Source organism: Pagrus pagrus, assembly GCF_965226575.1.
Source record: "Pagrus pagrus genome assembly, chromosome: 3".
Classification (NCBI taxonomy): Eukaryota; Metazoa; Chordata; class Actinopteri; order Spariformes; family Sparidae; genus Pagrus; species Pagrus pagrus.
This window is the reverse complement of record NC_140187.1, coordinates 31853338-31866062: the sequence shown is the minus strand read 5'-3', so window position 1 is coordinate 31866062 and position 12725 is coordinate 31853338. Positions and strand designations below refer to the sequence as shown.

The 12725-nt window shown below is 41.2% G+C and overlaps 1 protein-coding gene across 1 annotated transcript in view; it reads right to left on the bottom strand.

The window, feature by feature from the left end:
- The window catches only part of fbln2 (fibulin 2), an 87635-nt gene extending 85033 nt beyond the window's left edge, over positions 1-2602 (bottom strand). The window contains exon 1 of the mRNA XM_084347815.1: positions 2397-2602. The gene's annotated coding sequence lies outside the window, so the exon portion shown is untranslated. The remainder of the gene's footprint in view (positions 1-2396) is intronic.
- Between the last annotated feature and the right edge of the window lie 10123 nt (positions 2603-12725).

Below are 12725 nucleotides of genomic sequence, written 5' to 3'. Positions count from 1 at the left end.
AAATGAGCGTGACAATCAGTGGTCTCCCCCACCCTGAGATCTCATTTGAAAATGGAAGTTTGATACGTGAACACTATTTATTTATTGAAGTATATCTATGGTGAACTCCAGTCATTTAGGACTCACAATGAAGATATGGAGTATAACGATACGTACAATATGTACAGTTGGTTAATACAGTGGTGACTGGTCATTAGGCATAGCCCCACCTACTGTCACCAGAAGAGCCGTGCAAACAAATCAGGTTATCATGAATGCTCAAATATTATTATTTGGCATAATCTATTAGCTATGAATGTAAAGCATCATCCTAATTTGCATATCATTCGTCCCGGTTCACCCGGTTTGTGTCCAAAGTAGAACTACGGTGGCTGTGGGGTACATGTGGGGCCAGCCCCTCTCTCACAGAGCAGTGTGTATTGTGTGGATGTAGGCAAGAAGCAGGGAGACTATAAAGCTAGCTAAGGTTTGAAACTCTGGATTTGCAGGAGAAGTTGGAATCAAAGTGTCTGGGTGTCCTGCAGCCAAGGGATATTGTCATTAATCAAACTGCTGATGAAACAAATCCTGGATTTAATCCTGGTGAACAGTTAGCATCGAAAAACAAGGCACTCTTCTGTTTTCCATGTCTGCTATTTGATGGAGATGGCACCTGGTGGATGAAGGGTTTCAGAGATTTAAAACAGCAAGCGTGCTGTCTACAATGTATGGGTGTGATAACTTACATTTCTTTGCTAACTAAGCAACAAATCCTGTGGTCGTCCCCGTCAGTAGTCGCCACCGCTCAGAGAAGCTACGTGACTTCTGACGTGTGAGATGCTGTAACTTAGATTTAATGGAATTGGCCAAGATTTAAGACAGGGGATAAATAGACTAATGCTATAGCTCTGAATTTACAAAGATTTACCGCAACTGTTAATTGCATGTATTTTAGGGTTTAGCTTGTCTGCTAATAGACTAATATAGTTTAATATATTGATGTTATACTATGCTAACGGTGGAGAACGGGCGTCATGCTAAAAGTTATCCACACAGGAGTTATACAGGTGCAAATTCACACGTATCTTAATCACACAAATCCACACGAATGCCTACCGCAAGTTACAGATAAGCTCCATTGGTCTGCATACACAGTGAGCGCACGTGTGGTACGTCACCATGACGTATGACGTGTGACATCGCAGTGACCATGCTTGTACTCGCCATCAACACCATGGAACTTGTTGGCGAACGTACTGAAGTTAGTTCTCAGCTCAGTTAGCTCCGTAATCCACATATCTGTCACCACATAACAATGCACATATGGTGCCACAGCACAGTCATGTTCACTGCTGTCATTTTACACACAACTACATGAAAACTAAAACTGATGTCATCTTGAATTTCTAGTTAGCCACCAAACAGTCACATACTGATTTCAGATTTGAGTTGGCTTTTATCTTTTACAACTGAAAGGGTTTTTATGAAATAGTCATCCTTCACTACAAGTCCAAACACAAAACTGGTTTGCATGTTCATGATTGACGTGACTCTTTAATTAACATTTGATGTGAAGTGAGATCAAGTGTGAGCTGCATCATTATACAATAATGCCTTTCACATTTCAGTTGTACTTGTTGCTATTCACCACCTCACCATCGGTGTCGCCAATTCCCCTTGTTTCCAAAATGTACAGAGGCACGGGCCAAAGACTCCATAAATTTACTCACATTTGTACAAATCCAAATATTTACTTAGAAAGTGTCGTACGCTCATTTCAAGCCCTTTTTAGTGCGTAGGCAAGCTTTATAAAAGAGGCCCCTTATCTCCAAACAGTCGCTGGTGTCATGCAGCTTGCCCACATGCACAAAAAATAACAGGATTCTTTTATTAAAAAAAAAAAAAAAAAAACTGTAACCGAACCTCTCAGAAAGTTTCTATGAACTTCTGCATCGCAGCAAAAGATCCTATAGCGTTCTCTGGAATACATACAGGGAGATTATTATATACAGTGATATATTAAAATATGCAATTTACCACATTAATCGCTTTAAACTGAACTTTTGATTATATATTGTAGACAATCTGTAACAACGCGAATGTTACAGACACGTGTAATCAGTCTAAGTGTCCGGGCTGCTGTCCGCATTTGTCACATGTTATCAACATGAACACATTTAGTCTTCAGTCGGCCTAACGAGATGCAACAGTCTACAGCAGATTAGACAACACTGAGCACAGATTGTGTGTTGCTCAGTCAGGCTTGCGCACAAACTGCATGCAACCTGTCACTCTTTCCACCTGGTAACCGGAGAAAGTCTCACACTGACACGGACAGACAGGCTGCAGCTCGTAAAGGCGAGTCAAAGTATCATTTCACAAAAGTAATCTGTATTGAGCGACTCAAAAGTTCTTACCCCAACATCCATGCATGAGACTCTATCTGAGGCAGGCTTGAGAATTCTCGGTTTAAAAAAAAAGGAAAGGAAAGAAAAGAAAAGAAAAGAATTTTAAAAAGCTGCGGAAACTTTAGTTAACGAGTAAGTAGACACAGGTTGGTGTAGTAGTCCTGTACCGGCTGATGGCTGTGAGCTGCCGGCTGCCGGTCCTCTGAGCACCGCAACCTTTAACCACCGCAGCTCTGCTGGGACCAGGCGGCAGCAGGCAGCAGGCAGCAGGCAGGCGGAGGGAGGGGGAGGTACGAAAAGTTTCCCCTGCTGGAGATTGCGGAGGACATCCCATCTGTTGGCAGCGCCCGCAGAGTACAACAGGTAGGCTGAAAGATGGCGAGTTTTATTTGACTTAGAAGCTTTGGATCGTCGACTGAAGTTGCAGTCACCAACCAGTGTTTTCTCTACCAGTGTTGTGCAAAGTACCCAAAAGTCATACTTAAGTGAAAGTAGAGATATCGTGTTAAAATATTACTTTGGTAAAAGTAAAAAGTCCCCATACAGATAGTAGGCTACTTGGGTTAAAGTCTTAAATTATGATGAAACCGTGTTTTTTTTATCTGATTGTCAATAAAATCAAAGATTTGGCTCTGATGCCACATACAATCAGAAAAGTAACTAGTAACTAAAGTTATCAAATTAATGTAGTGAGCAAAAAGTATGATAAATACCTCCAAAATGTAGTTAAGCGGAAGTATAAAGTAGCAGAAAATGGAAATACTCAAGTAAAGTATTAAAAAATTGTACAATGAAAAGATTACAATACTTGAGTAAATCCTCTTAGTTACACTTCAACACTGAGAAAAACCACACGTTAACTGTAAAGACAATAATCTCTTTTGGTAAAGTCACTGCAAGACAATAGAACAATGTGCTGACAAAAGACAAAACAGTCTAACATACAAACCATGAAGATAGAAATCTGTAGGCTTATTAAAATTAAGAGAGAGACAACAACGCAGTGTCACTCACACCAATGTGGCAACAATATGGATTGGGGAATCTATTAAAAAATTGTATTGTTACCCGCTTGATTTTTGATGTATGCTACACAAATAGCTGGACGGATAATCGACTGAGACAAAATGATTGACACAATTCTTTTATTTGTCCATTAAAGTTCAGTTAAAATGTCTGAAATGAACTAGACCTTGGATGTAATGTTGAGTTGTGTAGGCCTTTTTAAATTATCCCAAATGTTTGCAAGCATGTTCAACGGGGAGAAACTAGTATTTTTATTCAAGGTTATGGTGCGTTTCATTTGGTCGCCTGTCACTATAACTTCAGAGAATGAGGAAAGATGTCAGTGAATGAAACTAAACGTGACATAAATAACACTTAAAAACATTACCTTGTCTGTTTACATATTTCTGCTGAGTCACGTAGAAAGATTTTCACAACAAATTGTGTTTTTTAACAACCCCCATTATCCCACACTACTTAAGTCTTTGTTTTGTTTTGATTTAGAGACCTCCTAGTAGCAGAAATTAGCCTCTGTCCAAAGTTAAAAACTATGTCTACCTGCAGCATTCAAGCTCATTAATTGATTACTGCAATTCAGCTGTCTAGTTGTGGTTAACAAGCAGAAGTAGGTGTGGAAGCTCATCAGTGGAGCCACTGCTGGTTGCCCAGCAATGTCTTGCCTTCTTTCTATCAAAAGTTACCGCAGAACCTAAAAACACGAGCTCTAACACTTTATAGACTTGTCAGGTGAGTTTCAAACACTGACCAGTTCCAGCATCGAACCCCTTTAATTTTTTAGTGTTTCCAACGCATGCTCGCTTTTAAGTTGATGAACTTTCTGCATTTTTTGACATTTGAACACAGCTGACCTTTCATGGATCTGGTCATTAGAGTAACTATATATAGCCAGCCTTATTTTTTATCGTACGATACTAGCTATAGATTATAATTGGCAGCTAGCTAACATAAGCAAAACTTCACAAGCTGCTGTTACCAGTAGTCAGTTGCCTACATTTATCTCAAATTTACTGCAGTTAGTGTTGTTGACTGGCATATAGTGAAGTGATGGGTATGCAAGGGTGCTGAATATTACAGTCACTATAATGAGGTGTATCTGTGTGCATGTGTGTGTGTGTATATGTGTGTGTGTGTGTGTGTGTGTGTGTGTGTGTGTGTGTGTGTCCGAGAATGGTGTTGGAACCACATGGCGGTGAGATCAAACTGTGTTGCAGCTCTTCAACAGGTCTGGTTTCAGTGTGTAACTCCCTTTTTTTACTTTTCTGTTTGTTTGTGGATTAAACAAACAATATAGGTGTAAAATTTGAGGTGCTGGTAGTCATAATCTTTAACTTTGACGAAGCCAGCTAACTGTCTCCCCCTGCTTTTAGTCCTTATGCTGAGCTAGGCTAATCGCTTCCCACCTCTAGCTCTGAACATAATGCACAGATATGAGGGCGGTATCCATCTTCTCATCAAAGTCTTTGCAAAAAAGTGAATAAGCGTTTTCCCTGAAATGTTGAAAAACTCCTTAAAGAGTAAAAACATGTTTTTTTCCTTCTTAAAATTCTACATACACCACAGTGGTGAATTCCTTTGAACTCGCATAAGGTTTATATGAGCCCATAAAATAAGTTAAACTGGATTGAAGTTATTAATCCTGTCTTTGTCCTCCTATATTTATCTCATTGTAATATATCACACTGTATTACCAGAGTGCTGCTGCACTCGCTCATATTTCCATTAGAGCTGTGTTGTTAGCCCCCAAGGTAAACTTAAGCTGCTGTCTGCTGCTGAGTTTTAAGGATCTTGCACGTACCTCCTAAACTGAAGGCCGTAACCTTGGCTAAAACAAGAAACTTGTGCTCACATCATTACTCATGTAGCTGTCTGTCAGTGCCCTGTCAGTTGCAGTCCATGAATCATTCAAGACCAGAGGCTACTGTAGCCCCATTCACACTGCCTTTTCAAGGCGGGAACCTTGCGCCAATATCCCGCCTCGCCATCTGTGTGGAAGTTACAGAGGCAGAATGAGGGGACAGTTTCATTCCGCCTCTGATCCGCAAGTAAAGGTAGTAACAGAGCTGCAACAGAGGCACATTGACATCTGTGTGTAAGGGTAAGTCAGCAGGATGAGGCAGGGGTGTGCTGTCTGATGACTAAACAGATCCTTGATTCATCAAATAGAAGAGAAATGTCACACACTTCAACCCACAAAGCAATCATATAAGACCCAACAACAGTAATGTGGTAGCAGGCAGTGTCTTCAGCATCTTATATGGGTAAAAAAAAATACTGAATTTTTACAAGGAAAAGTCGCTGTCATCCTGTCTGTCCTAGCAACTTTTTCGTCACATTTCCGCCCAAAACACAAGGGCTGCGTAAAGGCGAGTCTTCATTTGGGCAATGTTGCGGAATCTCTGTGGGAAAAGGGCTTGTGTCTGAACCAGTCACAAAGGAGCAGATCTACTTCACATACAGACTTGTTTGATCTCCCACAGAGCCCTTCTCCCTGGAGGGATAAAGATGTTTACAAGTTAAGTGAGCATTTCTTTGAATTCACATAATTATAATTCATCGCAGTCCTTTTCATATACTTTGACCTTCTGGAGGAAGCATGACCCTGCAACAGCAAATGGCAGAAGACTAAATAACTTTATAACTTGAGACCAGTTTTGATCCTCACTTCCACGACACCCCTCCCTGTATTTTGTAGCAGCCCCTTGGGAGGGCATCGTAAATTTGGCCCACCGGAGGACGTCTGAGTTCAAAGAGTGTCGGGAGTGTGAGTGTTGTTAGCTTGGTGTTTGAATGGACTCGCTCGTCATGTTGGAGCATGGTGACCAGATCACCAGTCTGGACCCCTCCCAGCAGCCCGTATAAAGGCTCTAATGAGGAGCTGTTGGGGCCTGGGATGGTCAGTGCTGTGATAAACAGATCAGCTCTGATCACAGATAAGACTACTGTCAGCGGAGTTGGTTGGCATTTAACTAGAGATGTGGAATGAGGTAAAACAATAGAGAGCACTCACAATCAGAGTGTTCAAGGCTGGGTCAGTGGAAGGACATGCCAAAACTTGCTTTTAAGCCAACATGTTTTTTTCATTTAATCTACTATACTGTGGGCCAGCCGCCTTATTTTTCACATATAAAAATAGACTTGGCTGTGACAGCACGGCTCCCTGGAGTTAAGTGCAGTTTTGTGTGAAGTCACACAGATGACACAGTGTAGGATAACAAGATCAGAGAGGGGTTGCAGTGGTGTAGTGAACAAACTTTGATTTGGCATGCGCGTAACAGGATCAGGCTCAGCCCTGCTATAAAACTCTGAGTGGGACTCAGCAACACATGGGTGAGATTTGTGGAATCCAAGTGTGATCTCCGGGGAAAGCCGTCAGACGCAGACAAGGCTTTGAAATGGCCGAGGAGGCCTCAGGGAGTCAAGTCTTCATGTGTAGGGTCAGCGGGGAGCATGTGGCTTAACACTGTCTCTGGTATGGTTTATTGAAGAGAGGCTTTGCAGGGGCCTCACAAATGGCTTTGACATCATGTCTGTGACCTTTTTTGAGTACTATTTGGAAATTGGCTGCAAGTAAATTATCAATATTGTATACTGTGTAACATATGAGCAACACATACTGCACCTATATAAGGATGGCTCAGGGTTGGTATCAGATCAGGTAGTTAGTACATAAGAAAATTGAAGTCTACAGGATATGGAACAGTCTTAAAATAACTTCCACATTTGGCTTGAAATTTAGATGACTATCACTGTCTTCTCCTAAACAGCTGGAGCGAGGAAAGTGAGATCATTTTCTACATATGCAAGTTGTACCCAACAATATGTGCCAGGAAGTTATTATGTCATGCTTTAAGCTCTCGCGTCTCATCAGTTTAAAGATATTGATACCTTTTCAAAATGGCCAAATTAAAATTGCAGTATGGAAGACTTTTAGTGAAAAAATAAAGTCCACTCAAATCAGCAGCAAAATGTGAAGAAATAAAAGTTTTGACATTACGATGTCTACGTATGGTGTTGCTGAAATATCTACTGAAGTTAGCATACTATGCAGCTAGCCCTGGCCCATCCTGCTCCAAAGCTCCTGAGCTAGCAGTGTAAACCCCAACAGTTCCCCAGTGCTCTTGGGTCCCAGTCTGGACCGCTAGCTGACTAGCTAACATTAACTACAGTCAGCAGCAGTTAGCAGTTACTCTGGTGATATGATGCCCCTTATTTGTAGTAAGTCCTGGACAAGAGGCTATTCTTGCATATTGCACCTTAAAAGATTCAGTCTTCAGAAAAATATTTGAGATGAACTGCAGGCATCAGGACACTGATTTTTTGTCAGACTCAACTGTTTTCATCATAATGATTCTTAAAGGGTGACTCCTCTAAATGTGTGTTTACAGGTCTATAATGTAGGCGACAGGTTTTGAAAAGCAGTCCTCTAGTCTAGCATTGCACTCCTGTAACACTGTTGGACTCATCATGGACAGTTTAAAAACATATTATCAAAATCGATAAAGCAGAACCAGAGATATCACTTTTTATTCCACTCATTCTTCTTCCTTTTTAAAACTTGGTGCCTATATTACCCACAATACATCTTAGCCACCGAGTGGCATCACTGGATGCAATTTATCAGCTTACATGTGGCTTCCTCTGAAGCTACAAAAGGCTTTAAACTACTTTTTTCACATATGCAGTAGTACTCCCCATGACCTGTAAATACACTTTAATGTAACCCTTTAAGGTATGGTCCTATACTGTGTTCAATCGTGTTAGTATCTCTTGTTCGGCTGTTTCTTTTTAACTGTAGAGTGCAAAAGTTCATTCTTGGATTTTGTAAAGTTACAAAGGTTATGCACACAGTGATTCTTGCACCAAAGGTGTAGGGGGAGGGGATGTCATACACCATCCAACAAACACTTAGTTTGAAGCATACTGAAGCTATAATTGCAGCACACAACATCCCTTTCCTGTGCTGTCATGTGTTTGTGTGCCGGCTATGATTAGGGCACTAACTAGCTATTGTCTACTCATGACACAATATATCCTTCTTTTGTTTGTTTTTTTGACAGTAAATGCAGAGCTTTTTCCAGAACAACACACAATAGGCAGTATAGGGCACATTAGCCACCTAATGATGCAGGAGCCTCGTTACACAGGGCAAGTCACATATAACATACCACTTCCATCTGCTGAGCAGTTCACACACAGGTCACCATTATCCTGTTTGGCTGCAAATGAAATGATCATCATGCAAATAATCTGCCCATCATGTCTTTTACATATGTATGTACCACAACTGTGCTTTTTAAAAGCAGCACACAGTGCTAGGTTGATGTGTCATAATTTAATGTGTAGCTCTGCTGATCTGTCTCAACTTATGAACTGTAGTTTGTCCTTGGATGGCACTATTTAATTATAAGGGGAAATAAACTACAATGAAAAACAATGGAAATACTTAATTTTTGGAATGTTTTTGATTCAGTCAGTGTGTTGCTGGCTGAAATGTTTGGGTAATTAAATGCATGAAATTACTTCCAGACTAGCTATATTCAGACGGTACTGTGTGTTGAAAGTAGAAATAGAACATTAGGGGAACATTTCCCCATCACTGACTGACTTGGAGATTAAACGTTTTGGAAATGTCTGCGTCTCTCTGAACGACTATGATATGTGCAGCATGTTGCAATTAATTTCTGGCAGCAGTTGAACTGCAAATTCTTATTTCCTCCAGGACACAGTACACTGTTTATCCTCTGTAGTTTAAGATGTGCAGGAGATTACTATCACTATTACTACACAATTACTTTGTGGTAATTTGATTAATCAGTGTTTTGCCAGAGCCACACTGTGGGTTAGTCCTGCCCTGTAGAACTGAGAGAAACTACAGAATAGGATGACAAATGTCTCTGGGTTTGTAACTTGTTCCTCCTTTCCCTCCTGACCCATTACACAGTTATTTTAGCTTTAAGTACATAAAGAAAGCTTAAGCAACAGCAGCTATGGCTCTGAAAGGCGCTGTCTTGTTTCACAGAGGGCAAGTTGTCACACTGTTGGGGAGAACTTCTAACCTGATCAGCTGTGTGTACATGGGGTGTTATAAGTAAGACCCAAAACATCCCAGCATATTTGAGCACTGAGCATTAACCCTCACATCATGTGTATAATGACTGGAAGGATAAATTCATGTTTTTCTGCAATGCAGCTGTCGCACAACAGTTGTAAGCTCCCCCTGCTGGAGCCACATGATAACTACTGCTGTTGGTGTTGTAATGGCATTTTGAACATAAAACATAAGAAAACACAAAAGTACTGTACTCTAACTGCAGCAACTGACAGTAACCATTATAAGCATAAACTATGATGTAACATGAAGAGGCTCATGTACAGTGCCTATAAAAGGTATTCATCCCATTAATTGTTTCCCCCTTTTATTGCTTTTATAAATGGAATCATGGTCAATATAATTTGGCCTTCCTGACAAAAAAAATTACAAAAAAAACCTTTTTAAAGTTACAGTGAAAACTGATTTCTGCAAAGTAATGTTAATAAATGAAAAATATATAATGTAAAATAGGTGATTGCACAAGTATTCACCCCCTTCAAGTCAGTATTTAGTAGATGCACCTTTGGCTGCAATCACAGCACTGAGTCCGTGTGGATAGGTCTCAATCAGGCTTACACATCTAGACACTGCAGTTTTACTCCATTCTGTTTTACAGAACTGCTCAACCTCTGTCAGGTTGCATGGGGATCGGGCATGAACAGCCCTTTCATTTCGAATTCTCAGATTGGATTGAGGTCTGGGCTTGGACTCGGCCACTCCAGAACTTTCACCATGTTGTCTTTAAACCATTTCTGTGAAGCTTGCGCTGTATGCTTCAGGTCTTAAAATAAATGCAATAAAGTTGTAGTTCTCTTGCAGACTGGACCAGATTATCCTCCAGGATTTCCCTATATTTTGCGGCATTCATTTGACCCTCTACTTTTACAAGCCTTCCAGGGCCTGCTGCTGAGAATCATCCCCACAGCATGATGCTGCCACCACCATGCTTCACATGGTGTGTTTGTGGTGATGTGCAGTGTTTGGTGTCCGCCAAACATAGCCTCTAGTCTGATGGCCAAAAAGTTCCATTTTGGTCTCATCAGACCAAAGAACCTTCTTCCAGTTGACCTTGGAGTCTCCCACATGCCATTGGATGAACTCTAGTGGAGATTTGATGAGCTTTCTTCAACAGTGGCTTTCTCTTTGCCACTCTCCCATAAAGCTTTGTCTGGTGAAGAAGCCGGGCAACAGTGGTTGTATGCAGAGTCTCTATATACTCTGTATGCTGAAGCGTTCAACTCCTTCAGAGTAGTCATGGGTGTCCTGGTGGCCTCCCTAACTAGCCTCCTTCTTGCACGATCACTCAGTTTGTTAGGAAGGCCTGCTCTAGGCAGATTTACACATGTGCCATATTCCTTCCATTTCATAATGATGGATTTAACTGAACTCCGGGGATGTTCAGTGACTTGGAAATGTTTTTGTATCAATCCCCTGACTTATACTTTTCAATAACCTTTACACGGAGTTGCTTGGAGTGTTCTTCTGTCTTCATGGTGTAATTGTAGCCAGGAATACTGATTAACCAGTGACTGGACCTTCTCTGTTTTCACTTTGACATTTAAGAGTTGTTGTTTTTTTTTGTAAAGCTTTTGTCAAAAAAGCCAAATTATATTGACCATGATTCCATTTCTAAAAGCAATAAAAGGGGAAAACAATTAAGGGGGTGGATACTTTTTATGCACTGTATCAGAATGAGGCCATTTAATGTTAGTGCTCGGTCTGACTTGCTGATAATACACAATATTTCGCCCTTGACACTGACGGCAGCTTAGCACCAATTATAACAGAGTCCTCGCCAAAGCAATGACAATGATGTTACATAACCTGCTAATACACAATAGAGGTATTAGCATAAAAGGTTCTTTTATTAAAAAGAATACAAAAAAACATGGTGAGGATCATGCTGAGAATGTTTTTAGGGCTACCTTTGCGTAACCTCCTTTACGCATTCCCTCACAATTATCATTGCCTTACCTTGCCATATTTTTGAATTCCTTGCAATACTTTTTTTCCCTTCTGAGCTGCGTTATTCTGGATCAAACCGACACACGGGAGGACAGACTAGATCAGGCACTCTGCTATGGGTGCGGGTCCCACCAATCTCCCTCCCTCTTGCCCAGTAGACTACTAGACCACAAAAATCTCTGTTATAATTTCCTACTTTTGTTGTGTGATTAAACAGTAAATTCATTGAAACCCACTGAGCTCCCTCCTTCCCTCTGGTTGTACAGCAGGACTACCAGGGAACCAACGGGCGTGGACATGGGAGGACAGCTGAGATCTGGCACCTTGCCGTCCAGCGGACTAACATTAGCAGGGCCAAGAAAATGTCTGTCAGCGTTACTGCTGCATTATTAATTCCTAGTTGTACATTCAGTGATTTGTGGATTATGAGCTTAGTTGCCCATCCAGTAAACACACTGTCATGTTGACTGTAGCAGCTGCAGAAAATAATAAGACTTCAGTTACGCTCACAGAGATATTCATGCCACTGGAAGCCCACTGGACAAGAGGGACAGAGATCGGTGGGCCATGACCAATTTACTGTTTAATCACACCACAGAAGAGACAAGAATTAGCTAGCGTGCTATTTCCTAACCGTATGTTCCGTGGTTGTCTGATGTTAATGGGTTGTGGCTGTGGTTTTCTCATGGTTGGTTTGTAAAAAAAAACAGCTAGCAGCAGAGCTTATGCGGCAGATTGTGAGCCGTTACCCCACCAGTAAACATACCGGCACTTTGGCTGTCGCATCTGCAGTGTCTCTGGGCTTGTTAGGTAGAGCAGACAGGCTGGGTGGCGAAGCAGTGGCAGGGCAGCTTGGCAGCAGCAGACATCTATGCTCTAACTAACGAGCCCAGAGACACTCTGACAGTGTAGAGCGGCTCTGGAGGATGAGTGACAGTGACAGGAGCAGCAGAAGACTGGGAAAGAGGCGGAAGAGTTCGATGTGTTTGAGCCCTAGTAACGCATCTCAGAAAAAAAAGTATTGCGAGGGGATGCAAAAGTGCAGGATACTCTTGAAAATTCCAAGGAACATAGAAAGATTATCCTGGCAAATCCTGTTTTTCCACCAGTTCCTAAGTCATAAACACAGGAGAGTAAACAATTTAAATCAGACTTAGAAAATGGATCACCAGAATTTCTCACTTGACCCTTAGGGCTTCCATATATTACTGTTGTTAAGATGCAATTATTTTTCCTAGATTGCAAACAGCAATTTC